Here is a 14083-nt window from a genome sequence, read left to right on the forward strand (position 1 = left end):
ATAAACACTGGGTCAAGTTGGTCATTTTCAAACAATTTTGGAAATGATTGGGATTGCGTGCATCAAAATTCAATTAAATTATGAAGTTACCGTTCCAGAATTTCAGACACCACAGTCATTCGAGTGGGTGCCATCATCTTCATCGGTGGTCCCCAAACCAGTCCTCTAGGCCTAACAACACTTCATTGAAATTGAACAGTGGGCCTTGAGGATTTGGGGACCTCTAAACATTAAAACCACCTAGATATATCGGCTCTGATACTAAGATGTCTCTTTATTTGGAAAAAGGACATTATTTGACATTATTTGCCAACGTAGAAAATACACACAGTTGTGTCCTTTCTTATTTTTTTCTTTGACTTCACATATCCCAAAAAATATGATGTAAGATGATCCTACTCTTTTTGGGGTTGTTTATATTTAAGGGGTACTCCCATGGAAAACTTTTTTTTTTTAAATCAACTGGTGCCAGAAAGTTAAACAGATTTGTAAATCACTTCTATTAAAAAATCTTAATCCTTCCAGTACTTTTTAGGGGCTGTATACTAAAGAGAAATCCAAAAAAGAAATGCATTTCCTGTGATGTCCTGACCACATTGCTCTCTGCTGACCTCTGCTGTCCATTTTAGGAACTGTCCAGAGCAGAAGAAAATCCCCATAGCAAACATATGCTTCTCTGGACAGTTCCTAAACTGGACAGCAGAGGTCAGCAGAGAGCAATGTGGTCAGGACATCACAGGAAATGCATTTCTTTTTTGGATTTCTCTTTAGTATACAGCCCCTAAAAAGTACTGGAAGGATTAAAAAAATGTTTTTATAGAAGTGATTTACAAATCTTTTTAACTTTCTGGCACCTGTCGATTTAAAAAAAATAATAAAGTTTTCCATGGGAGTACCCCTTTAATTGTTTAAATGAGTCCACATGTGGCCACCCAGTGCTGGTGATGGTGGTTGCAGCTTGTTGAAAGTTTTGTTAGTGTGGTAGAGGGTATGATGCAAAGGGCAGATGGAATTACCTTAGGGGCAGATGGCATTAACCCCTTGTATTCATGATGCCAGGGTGTGGTTTATCCTCAATACCACCCGAAGGTATACCGCTGGATCCTGGGCTAGGCATGGAGGCAATAAGCTTTACTGAGGTTAGACAGGTGGAAAAGTCTATACAGTTCAGCCAGAGCTTACGGAGGTGACCAGTGACTTCAGAGACCTTAAGGGCTTCCTGGGACTTGTAGTAGATGGGGGTCAATTTAATGCAGGACAAGTCGATTAGACAAATGATGACTGTGACTGATAACTGACAATACTGAGACTGTGGTTACTTGTGGCTGCAGACTGGACTTGAGGCCTCCTATGACTCTGGACACAGACCTAGACTCGACTGCACTGGACCTGAGCTGGAAGCTAGAGAGAGAGAGAAGCTCCTCCCAGGGTTTATATGGGGAAGACTAGCAGGAGCCCATAGGCCACCCTTGGGTCATGTGGTCACTGATAACTCCTGGGTAACAATCACATGACAACTCACATGACAACCTTCTTAAAGTTATCACACCTCTTTACACATTTTATAATACAACAAATGGGGAAACATATGTACATAGGGGAACAAGTGCAAGGGAGGCCCAGGGGACACTGCAGGAGGCTGTCTGACAAGGCTGCAAGGGTACGGGGTAACACCTCCCGTACTGGGCCACCACATTAGCGTGCCCAAATGTATTGTATTTGGAAAGTGAGAAATCGGAGTCCTGAAATTAGTGATAAGGAAAGAAACCTATGTGACACATTGTTTGAAATCACACACAATGATATGGACCATTTTTCTCAGATTATGATCTTCTAAGACCAGTTGAGGGACCTGATGCTGAAAGCCCTGAAATATTCCTTTCTTGTTGTTATTGCAGCCACAATTACACTGTAGATGGTGATATTAATGGAGATTGTCTTTGATTTCATCCCATCCTATTGTTTCCCTATATAGTTAGAATTAGAGCTGCAGCTCCTTTCACCACTGATCCTAAAGGTAAAGAACCTACAAGGACAAGCACCACTGATCCTAAAGGTAAAGAACCTACAAGGACGAGCACCACTGATCCTAAAGGTAAAGAACCTGCCAGGACGAGCACCACTGATCCTAAAGGTAAAGAACCTGCCAGGACGAGCACCACTGATCCTAAAGGTAAAGAGCCTGCCAGGACGAGCACCACTGATCCTAAAGGTAAAGAACCTGCCAGGACGAGCACCACTGATCCTAAAGGTAAAGAACCTACAAGGATGAGCACTACTGATCCTAAAGGTAAAGAACCTACAAGGACGAGCACCACTGATCCTAAAGGTAAAGAACCTACAAGGATGAGCACCACTGATCGTAAAGGTAAAGAACCTGCAAGGACGAGCACCAGTGATCCTAAAGGTAAAGAACCTACAAGGACGAGCACTACTGATCCTAAAGGTAAAGAACCTACAAGGACGAGCACCAGTGATCCTAAAGGTAAAGAACCTACAAGGACGAGCACCAGTGATCCTAAAGGTAAAGAACCTACAAGGACGAGCACCAGTGATCCTAAAGGTAAAGAACCTACAAGGACGAGCACCAGTGATCCTAAAGGTAAAGAACCTACAAGGACGAGCATTACTAATCCTAAAGGTAAAGAACCTACAAGGACAAGCACCACTGATCCTAAAGGTAAAGAACCTGCCAGGATGAGCACCACTGACCCTAAAGGTAAAGAACCTACAAGGACGAGCACCACTGATCCTAAAGGTAAAGAACCTACAAGGACGAGCACTACTGATCCTAAAGGTAAAGAACCTGCCAGGATGAGCACCACTGACCCTAAAGGTAAAGAAGCTGCCAGGATGAGCACCACTGATCCTAAAGGTAAAGAAGCTGCCAGGATGAGCACCACTGATCCTAAAGGTAAAGAACCAGCAAGGACGAGCACCACTTATCCTAAAGGTAAAAAAAACCTGCAAGGATGAGCACCACTGATCCTAAAGGTAAAGAACCTACAAGGACGAGCACCACTGATCCTAAAGGTAAAGAACCTGCCAGGATGAGCACCACTGATCCTAAAGGTAAAGAACCTAAAAGGACGAGCATTACTGATCCTAAAGGTAAAGAACCTACAAGGATGAGCACCACTGATCCTAAAGGTAAAGAATCTACAAGGACGAGCACCACTGATCCTAAAGGTAAAGAACCTGCCAGGACGAGCACCACTGATCCTAAAGGTAAAGAACCTGCCAGGACGAGCACCACTGATCCTAAAGGTAAAAAAACCTGCAAGGACGAGCACCACTGATCCTAAAGGTGAAGAACCTGCCAGGATGAGCACCACTGATCCTAACGGTAAAGAACCTACAAGGATGAGCACCACTGATCCTAAAGGTAAAAAAACCTGCAAGGACGAGCGCCACTGATCCTAAAGGTGAAGAACCTGCCAGGATGAGCACCACTGATCCTAACGGTAAAGAACCTACAAGGATGAGCACCACTGATCCTAAAGGTAAAGAACCTACAAGGACGAGCGCCACTGATCCTAAAGGTAAAGAACCTGCCAGGACGAGCAACACTGATCCTAAAAGGTAAAGAACCTACAAGAACGAGCATTACTGATCCTAAAGGTAAAGAACCTACAAGGATGAGCACCACTGATTAGTGTTGCTCGCGAATATTCGCAATTCGAATATTATTCGCGAATATCGCATATTCGCAAATTCGCGAATTTCGCGAATATAGCGCTATATATTCGTAATTACGAATATTCGTTTTTTTTTTTTTTTTTTTCTTCACAGTACACATCACAGTGATCATCCCTCTCTGCTTCCAGCTTGTGTGGTGTAAAGAAGGCTGTAATACTACTGTGTGAGACTGGCGTGCGAAAATTCGCATATGCGAAAATTTGCATATGCTAATTTTCGTATATGCGAATTTACGCGCGTGTTAATTTTGTATATGCCAATATTCACTTATGTTAATTTTCGCATACGTGAATATTCGCATATGCGAAAATAAAACGAGGATATAACGAATATGCGAATATTCGCGAATATATGACGAATATTCGTCCATATATTCGCGAATATTCGCGAATTCGAATATAGCCTATGCCGCTCAACACTACCACTGATCCTAAAGGTAAAGAACCTACAAGGATGAGCACCACTGATCCTAAAGGTAAAGAATCTACAAGGACGAGCACCACTGATCCTAAAGGTAAAGAACCTGCCAGGACGAGCACCACTGATCCTAAAGGTAAAGAACCTGCCAGGACGAGCACCACTGATCCTAAAGGTAAAAAAACCTGCAAGGAGGAGCACCACTGATCCTAAAGGTGAAGAACCTGCCAGGATGAGCACCACTGATCCTAACGGTAAAGAACCTACAAGGATGAGCACCACTGATCCTAAAGGTAAAGAACCTACAAGGACGAGCGCCACTGATCCTAAAGGTAAAGAACCTGCCAGGACGAGCAACACTGATCCTAAAGGTAAAGAACCTACAAGAACGAGCATTACTGATCCTAAAGGTAAAGAACCTACAAGGATGAGCACCACTGATCCTAAAGGTAAGGAATCTGCCAGGACGAGCACCACTGATCCTAAAGGTAAAGAACCTACAAGGTCGAGCACCACTGATCTTAAAGGTAAAGAACCTACAAGGTCGAGCACCAGTGATCTTAAGGTAAAGAACCTACAAGGTCGAGCACCACTGATCCTAAAGGTAAAGAACCTACAAGGTCAAGCACCACTGATCCTAAAGGTAAAGAACCTATAAGGTCGAGCACCACTGATCCTAAAGGTAAAAAACCTGCCAGGACGAGCACCACTGATCCTAAAGGTAAAGAACCTACAAGGTCGAGCACCACTGATCCTAAAGGTAAAGAACCTACAAGGTCGAGCACCACTGATCCTAAAGGTAAAGAACCTACAAGGTCGAGCACCACTGATCCTAAAGGTAAAGAACCTGCCAGGACGAGCACCACTGATCCTAAAGGTAAAGAACCTACAAGGACGAGCACCACTGATCCTAAAGGTAAAGAACCTGCAAGGATGAGCACCACTGATCCTAAAGGTAAAGAACCTACAAGGACGAGCACCACTGATCCTAAAGGTAAAGAACCTACAAGGACGAGCACCACTGATCCTAAAGGTAAAGAACCTGCCAGGATGAGCACCACTGATGCTAAAGGTAAAGAACCTACAAGGACGAGCATTACTGATCCTAAAGGTAAAGAATCTACAAGGACGAGCACCACTGATCCTAAAGGTAAAGAACCTGCCAGGACGAGCACCACTGATCCTAAAGGTAAAGAACCTGCCAGGACGAGCACCACTGATCCTAAAGGTAAAAAAACCTGCAAGGAGGAGCACCACTGATCCTAAAGGTGAAGAACCTGCCAGGATGAGCACCACTGATCCTAACGGTAAAGAACCTACAAGGATGAGCACCACTGATCCTAAAGGTAAAGAACCTACAAGGACGAGCGCCACTGATCCTAAAGGTAAAGAACCTGCCAGGACGAGCAACACTGATCCTAAAGGTAAAGAACCTACAAGAACGAGCATTACTGATCCTAAAGGTAAAGAACCTACAAGGATGAGCACCACTGATCCTAAAGGTAAGGAATCTGCCAGGACGAGCACCACTGATCCTAAAGGTAAAGAACCTACAAGGTCGAGCACCACTGATCTTAAAGGTAAAGAACCTACAAGGTCGAGCACCAGTGATCCTAAAGGTAAAGAACCTACAAGGTCGAGCACCACTGATCCTAAAGGTAAAGAACCTACAAGGTCAAGCACCACTGATCCTAAAGGTAAAGAACCTATAAGGTCGAGCACCACTGATCCTAAAGGTAAAAAACCTGCCAGGACGAGCACCACTGATCCTAAAGGTAAAGAACCTACAAGGTCGAGCACCACTGATCCTAAAGGTAAAGAACCTACAAGGTCGAGCACCACTGATCCTAAAGGTAAAGAACCTACAAGGTCGAGCACCACTGATCCTAAAGGTAAAGAACCTGCCAGGACGAGCACCACTGATCCTAAAGGTAAAGAACCTACAAGGACGAGCACCACTGATCCTAAAGGTAAAGAACCTGCAAGGATGAGCACCACTGATCCTAAAGGTAAAGAACCTACAAGGACGAGCACCACTGATCCTAAAGGTAAAGAACCTGCCAGGACGAGCACCACTGATCCTAAAGGTAAAGAACCTGCCAGGACGAGCACCACTGATCCTAAAGGTAAAGAACCTACAAAGACGAGCATTACTGATCCTAAAGGTAAAGAACCTACAAGGATGAGCACCACTGATCCTAAAGGTAAAGAACCTACAAGGACGAGCACCACTGATCCTAAAGGTAAAAAAACCTGCAAGGACGAGCACCACTGATCCTAAAGGTAAAGAACCTGCCAGGATGAGCACCACTGATCCTAACGGTAAAGAACCTGCCAGGATGAGCACCACTGATCCTAAAGGTAAAGAACCTATAAGGATGAGCACCACTGATCCTAAAGGTAAAGAACCTGCCAGGACGTGCAACACTGATCCTAAAGGTAAAGAACCTACAAGAACGAGCATTACTGATCCTAAAGGTAAAGAACCTACAAGGATGAGCACCACTGATCCTAAAGGTAAGGAACCTGCCAGGACGAGCACCACTGATCCTAAAGGTAAAGAACCTACCAGGATGAGCACCACTGATCCTAAAGGTAAAGAACCTACAAGGACGAGCACCACTGATCCTAAAGGTAAAGAACCTACAAGGTCGAGCACCACTGATCCTAAAGGTAAAGAACCTACAAGGTCGAGCACCAGTGATCCTAAAGGTAAAGAACCTACAAGGTCGAGCACCACTGATCCTAAAGGTAAAGAACCTACAAGGATGAGCAACACTGATCTTAAAGGTAAAGAACCTGCCAGGACGAGCACCACTGATCCTAAAGGTAAAGAACCTACAAGGATGAGCACCACTGATCCTAAAGGTAAAGAACCTACAAGGACGAGCACCACTGATCCTAAAGGTAAAGAACCTACAAGGTCGAGCACCACTGATCCTAAAGGTAAAGAACCTACAAGGTCGAGCACCAGTGATCCTAAAGGTAAAGAACCTACAAGGTCGAGCACCACTGATCCTAAAGGTAAAGAACCTACAAGGATGAGCAACACTGATCTTAAAGGTAAAGAACCTGCCAGGACGAGCACCACTGATCCTAAAGGTAAAGAACCTACAAGGATGAGCACCACTGATCCTAAAGGTAAGGAACCTGCCAGGACGAGCACCACTGATCCTAAAGGTAAAGAACCTACCAGGACGAGCACCACTGATCCTAAAGGTAAAGAACCTACAAGGTCGAGCACCACTGATCCTAAAGGTAAAGAACCTACAAGGTCGAGCACCAGTGATCCTAAAGGTAAAGAACCTACAAGGTCGAGCACCACTGATCCTAAAGGTAAAGAACCTACAAGGATGAGCAACACTGATCCTAAAGGTAAAGAACCTGCCAGGACGAGCACCACTGATCCTAAAGGTAAAGAACCTACAAGGACGAGCACCACTGATCCTAAAGGTAAAGAACCTGCAAGGATGAGCACCACTGATCCTAAAGGTAAAGAACCTACAAGGACGAGCACCACTGATCCTAAAGGTAAAGAACCTGCCAGGATGAGCACCACTGATGCTAAAGGTAAAGAACCTACAAGGACGAGCATTACTGATCCTAAAGGTAAAGAACCTACAAGGATGAGCACCACTGATCCTAAAGGTAAAGAATCTACAAGGACGAGCACCACTGATCCTAAAGGTAAAGAACCTGCCAGGACGAGCACCACTGATCCTAAAGGTAAAGAACCTGCCAGGACGAGCACCACTGATCCTAAAGGTAAAAAAACCTGCAAGGAGGAGCACCACTGATCCTAAAGGTGAAGAACCTGCCAGGATGAGCACCACTGATCCTAACGGTAAAGAACCTACAAGGATGAGCACCACTGATCCTAAAGGTTAAGAACCTACAAGGACGAGCGCCACTGATCCTAAAGGTAAAGAACCTGCCAGGACGAGCAACACTGATCCTAAAGGTAAAGAACCTACAAGAACGAGCATTACTGATCCTAAAGGTAAAGAACCTACAAGGATGAGCACCACTGATCCTAAAGGTAAGGAATCTGCCAGGACGAGCACCACTGATCCTAAAGGTAAAGAACCTACAAGGTCGAGCACCACTGATCTTAAAGGTAAAGAACCTACAAGGTCGAGCACCAGTGATCCTAAAGGTAAAGAACCTACAAGGTCGAGCACCACTGATCCTAAAGGTAAAGAACCTACAAGGTCAAGCACCACTGATCCTAAAGGTAAAGAACCTATAAGGTCGAGCACCACTGATCCTAAAGGTAAAAAACCTGCCAGGACGAGCACCACTGATCCTAAAGGTAAAGAACCTACAAGGTCGAGCACCACTGATCCTAAAGGTAAAGAACCTACAAGGTCGAGCACCACTGATCCTAAAGGTAAAGAACCTACAAGGTCGAGCACCACTGATCCTAAAGGTAAAGAACCTGCCAGGACGAGCACCACTGATCCTAAAGGTAAAGAACCTACAAGGACGAGCACCACTGATCCTAAAGGTAAAGAACCTGCAAGGATGAGCACCACTGATCCTAAAGGTAAAGAACCTACAAGGACGAGCACCACTGATCCTAAAGGTAAAGAACCTGCCAGGATGAGCACCACTGATCCTAAAGGTAAAGAACCTACAAGGACGAGCATTACTGATCCTAAAGGTAAAGAACCTACAAGGATGCGCACCACTGATCCTAAAGGTAAAGAATCTACAAGGACGAGCACCACTGATCCTAAAGGTAAAGAACCTGCCAGGACGAGCACCACTGATCCTAAAGGTAAAGAACCTGCCAGGACGAGCACCACTGATCCTAAAGGTAAAGAACCTACAAAGACGAGCATTACTGATCCTAAAGGTAAAGAACCTACAAGGATGAGCACCACTGATCCTAAAGGTAAAGAACCTACAAGGACGAGCACCACTGATCCTAAAGGTAAAAAAACCTGCAAGGACGAGCACCACTGATCCTAAAGGTAAAGAACCTGCCAGGATGAGCACCACTGATCCTAACGGTAAAGAACCTGCCAGGATGAGCACCACTGATCCTAAAGGTAAAGAACCTATAAGGATGAGCACCACTGATCCTAAAGGTAAAGAACCTGCCAGGACGTGCAACACTGATCCTAAAGGTAAAGAACCTACAAGAACGAGCATTACTGATCCTAAAGGTAAAGAACCTACAAGGATGAGCACCACTGATCCTAAAGGTAAGGAACCTGCCAGGACGAGCACCACTGATCCTAAAGGTAAAGAACCTACCAGGATGAGCACCACTGATCCTAAAGGTAAAGAACCTACAAGGACGAGCACCACTGATCCTAAAGGTAAAGAACCTACAAGGTCGAGCACCACTGATCCTAAAGGTAAAGAACCTACAAGGTCGAGCACCAGTGATCCTAAAGGTAAAGAACCTACAAGGTCGAGCACCACTGATCCTAAAGGTAAAGAACCTACAAGGATGAGCAACACTGATCTTAAAGGTAAAGAACCTGCCAGGACGAGCACCACTGATCCTAAAGGTAAAGAACCTACAAGGATGAGCACCACTGATCCTAAAGGTAAGGAACCTGCCAGGACGAGCACCACTGATCCTAAAGGTAAAGAACCTACCAGGACGAGCACCACTGATCCTAAAGGTAAAGAACCTACAAGGTCGAGCACCACTGATCCTAAAGGTAAAGAACCTACAAGGTCGAGCACCAGTGATCCTAAAGGTAAAGAACCTACAAGGTCGAGCACCACTGATCCTAAAGGTAAAGAACCTACAAGGATGAGCAACACTGATCCTAAAGGTAAAGAACCTGCCAGGACGAGCACCACTGATCCTAAAGGTAAAGAACCTACAAGGACGAGCACCACTGATCCTAAAGGTAAAGAACCTGCAAGGATGAGCACCACTGATCCTAAAGGTAAAGAACCTACAAGGACGAGCACCACTGATCCTAAAGGTAAAGAACCTGCCAGGATGAGCACCACTGATGCTAAAGGTAAAGAACCTACAAGGACGAGCATTACTGATCCTAAAGGTAAAGAACCTACAAGGATGAGCACCACTGATCCTAAAGGTAAAGAATCTACAAGGACGAGCACCACTGATCCTAAAGGTAAAGAACCTGCCAGGACGAGCACCACTGATCCTAAAGGTAAAGAACCTGCCAGGACGAGCACCACTGATCCTAAAGGTAAAAAAACCTGCAAGGAGGAGCACCACTGATCCTAAAGGTGAAGAACCTGCCAGGATGAGCACCACTGATCCTAACGGTAAAGAACCTACAAGGATGAGCACCACTGATCCTAAAGGTTAAGAACCTACAAGGACGAGCGCCACTGATCCTAAAGGTAAAGAACCTGCCAGGACGAGCAACACTGATCCTAAAGGTAAAGAACCTACAAGAACGAGCATTACTGATCCTAAAGGTAAAGAACCTACAAGGATGAGCACCACTGATCCTAAAGGTAAGGAATCTGCCAGGACGAGCACCACTGATCCTAAAGGTAAAGAACCTACAAGGTCGAGCACCACTGATCTTAAAGGTAAAGAACCTACAAGGTCGAGCACCAGTGATCCTAAAGGTAAAGAACCTACAAGGTCGAGCACCACTGATCCTAAAGGTAAAGAACCTACAAGGTCAAGCACCACTGATCCTAAAGGTAAAGAACCTATAAGGTCGAGCACCACTGATCCTAAAGGTAAAAAACCTGCCAGGACGAGCACCACTGATCCTAAAGGTAAAGAACCTACAAGGTCGAGCACCACTGATCCTAAAGGTAAAGAACCTACAAGGTCGAGCACCACTGATCCTAAAGGTAAAGAACCTACAAGGTCGAGCACCACTGATCCTAAAGGTAAAGAACCTGCCAGGACGAGCACCACTGATCCTAAAGGTAAAGAACCTACAAGGACGAGCACCACTGATCCTAAAGGTAAAGAACCTGCAAGGATGAGCACCACTGATCCTAAAGGTAAAGAACCTACAAGGACGAGCACCACTGATCCTAAAGGTAAAGAACCTGCCAGGATGAGCACCACTGATCCTAAAGGTAAAGAACCTACAAGGACGAGCATTACTGATCCTAAAGGTAAAGAACCTACAAGGATGCGCACCACTGATCCTAAAGGTAAAGAATCTACAAGGACGAGCACCACTGATCCTAAAGGTAAAGAACCTGCCAGGACGAGCACCACTGATCCTAAAGGTAAAGAACCTGCCAGGACGAGCACCACTGATCCTAAAGGTAAAGAACCTACAAAGACGAGCATTACTGATCCTAAAGGTAAAGAACCTACAAGGATGAGCACCACTGATCCTAAAGGTAAAGAACCTACAAGGACGAGCACCACTGATCCTAAAGGTAAAAAAACCTGCAAGGACGAGCACCACTGATCCTAAAGGTAAAGAACCTGCCAGGATGAGCACCACTGATCCTAACGGTAAAGAACCTGCCAGGATGAGCACCACTGATCCTAAAGGTAAAGAACCTATAAGGATGAGCACCACTGATCCTAAAGGTAAAGAACCTGCCAGGACGTGCAACACTGATCCTAAAGGTAAAGAACCTACAAGAACGAGCATTACTGATCCTAAAGGTAAAGAACCTACAAGGATGAGCACCACTGATCCTAAAGGTAAGGAACCTGCCAGGACGAGCACCACTGATCCTAAAGGTAAAGAACCTACCAGGATGAGCACCACTGATCCTAAAGGTAAAGAACCTGCAAGGACGAGCACCACTGATCCTAAAGGTAAAGAACCTACAAGGTCGAGCACCACTGATCCTAAAGGTAAAGAACCTACAAGGTCGAGCACCAGTGATCCTAAAGGTAAAGAACCTACAAGGTCGAGCACCACTGATCCTAAAGGTAAAGAACCTACAAGGATGGGCAACACTGATCTTAAAGGTAAAGAACCTGCCAGGACGAGCACCACTGATCCTAAAGGTAAAGAACCTACAAGGATGAGCACCACTGATCCTAAAGGTAAGGAACCTGCCAGGACGAGCACCACTGATCCTAAAGGTAAAGAACCTACCAGGACGAGCACCACTGATCCTAAAGGTAAAGAACCTACAAGGTCGAGCACCACTGATCCTAAAGGTAAAGAACCTACAAGGTCGAGCACCAGTGATCCTAAAGGTAAAGAACCTACAAGGTCGAGCACCACTGATCCTAAAGGTAAAGAACCTACAAGGATGAGCAACACTGATCCTAAAGGTAAAGAACCTGCCAGGACGAGCACCACTGATCCTAAAGGTAAAGAACCTACAAGGACGAGCACCACTGATCCTAAAGGTAAAGAACCTGCAAGGATGAGCACCACTGATCCTAAAGGTAAAGAACCTACAAGGACGAGCACCACTGATCCTAAAGGTAAAGAACCTGCCAGGATGAGCACCACTGATGCTAAAGGTAAAGAACCTACAAGGACGAGCATTACTGATCCTAAAGGTAAAGAACCTACAAGGATGAGCACCACTGATCCTAAAGGTAAAGAATCTACAAGGACGAGCACCACTGATCCTAAAGGTAAAGAACCTGCCAGGACGAGCACCACTGATCCTAAAGGTAAAGAACCTGCCAGGACGAGCACCACTGATCCTAAAGGTAAAAAAACCTGCAAGGAGGAGCACCACTGATACTAAAGGTGAAGAACCTGCCAGGATGAGCACCACTGATCCTAACGGTAAAGAACCTACAAGGATGAGCACCACTGATCCTAAAGGTTAAGAACCTACAAGGACGAGCGCCACTGATCCTAAAGGTAAAGAACCTGCCAGGACGAGCAACACTGATCCTAAAGGTAAAGAACCTACAAGAACGAGCATTACTGATCCTAAAGGTAAAGAACCTACAAGGATGAGCACCACTGATCCTAAAGGTAAGGAATCTGCCAGGACGAGCACCACTGATCCTAAAGGTAAAGAACCTACAAGGTCGAGCACCACTGATCTTAAAGGTAAAGAACCTACAAGGTCGAGCACCAGTGATCCTAAAGGTAAAGAACCTACAAGGTCGAGCACCACTGATCCTAAAGGTAAAGAACCTACAAGGTCAAGCACCACTGATCCTAAAGGTAAAGAACCTATAAGGTCGAGCACCACTGATCCTAAAGGTAAAAAACCTGCCAGGACGAGCACCACTGATCCTAAAGGTAAAGAACCTACAAGGTCGAGCACCACTGATCCTAAAGGTAAAGAACCTACAAGGTCGAGCACCACTGATCCTAAAGGTAAAGAACCTACAAGGTCGAGCACCACTGATCCTAAAGGTAAAGAACCTGCCAGGACGAGCACCACTGATCCTAAAGGTAAAGAACCTACAAGGACGAGCACCACTGATCCTAAAGGTAAAGAACCTGCAAGGATGAGCACCACTGATCCTAAAGGTAAAGAACCTACAAGGACGAGCACCACTGATCCTAAAGGTAAAGAACCTGCCAGGATGAGCACCACTGATGCTAAAGGTAAAGAACCTACAAGGACAAGCATTACTGATCCTAAAGGTAAAGAACCTACAAGGATGAGCACCACTGATCCTAAAGGTAAAGAATCTACAAGGACGAGCACCACTGATCCTAAAGGTAAAGAACCTGCCAGGACGAGCACCACTGATCCTAAAGGTAAAGAACCTGCCAGGACGAGCACCACTGATCCTAAAGGTAAAAAAAACCTGCAAGGAGGAGCACCACTGATCCTAAAGGTGAAGAACCTGCCAGGATGAGCACCACTGATCCTAACGGTAAAGAACCTACAAGGATGAGCACCACTGATCCTAAAGGTAAAGAACCTACAAGGACGAGCGCCACTGATCCTAAAGGTAAAGAACCTGCCAGGACGAGCAACACTGATCCTAAAGGTAAAGAACCTACAAGAACGAGCATTACTGATCCTAAAGGTAAAGAACCTACAAGGATGAGTACCACTGATCCTAAAGGTAAGGAATCTGCCAGGACGAGCACCACTGATC

At 45.3% G+C, this 14083-nt stretch overlaps 1 protein-coding gene across 4 annotated transcripts in view; it reads right to left on the minus strand.

Moving 5' to 3' along the window:
• RGS5 (regulator of G protein signaling 5) overlaps positions 1–14083 on the minus strand; it is a 164420-nt gene that overhangs the window by 33105 nt on the left and 117232 nt on the right. The window lies entirely within an intron of this gene.

The sequence above is a fragment of the Hyla sarda genome, chromosome 6 (genome assembly GCF_029499605.1).
Source record: "Hyla sarda isolate aHylSar1 chromosome 6, aHylSar1.hap1, whole genome shotgun sequence".
Classification (NCBI taxonomy): Eukaryota; Metazoa; Chordata; class Amphibia; order Anura; family Hylidae; genus Hyla; species Hyla sarda.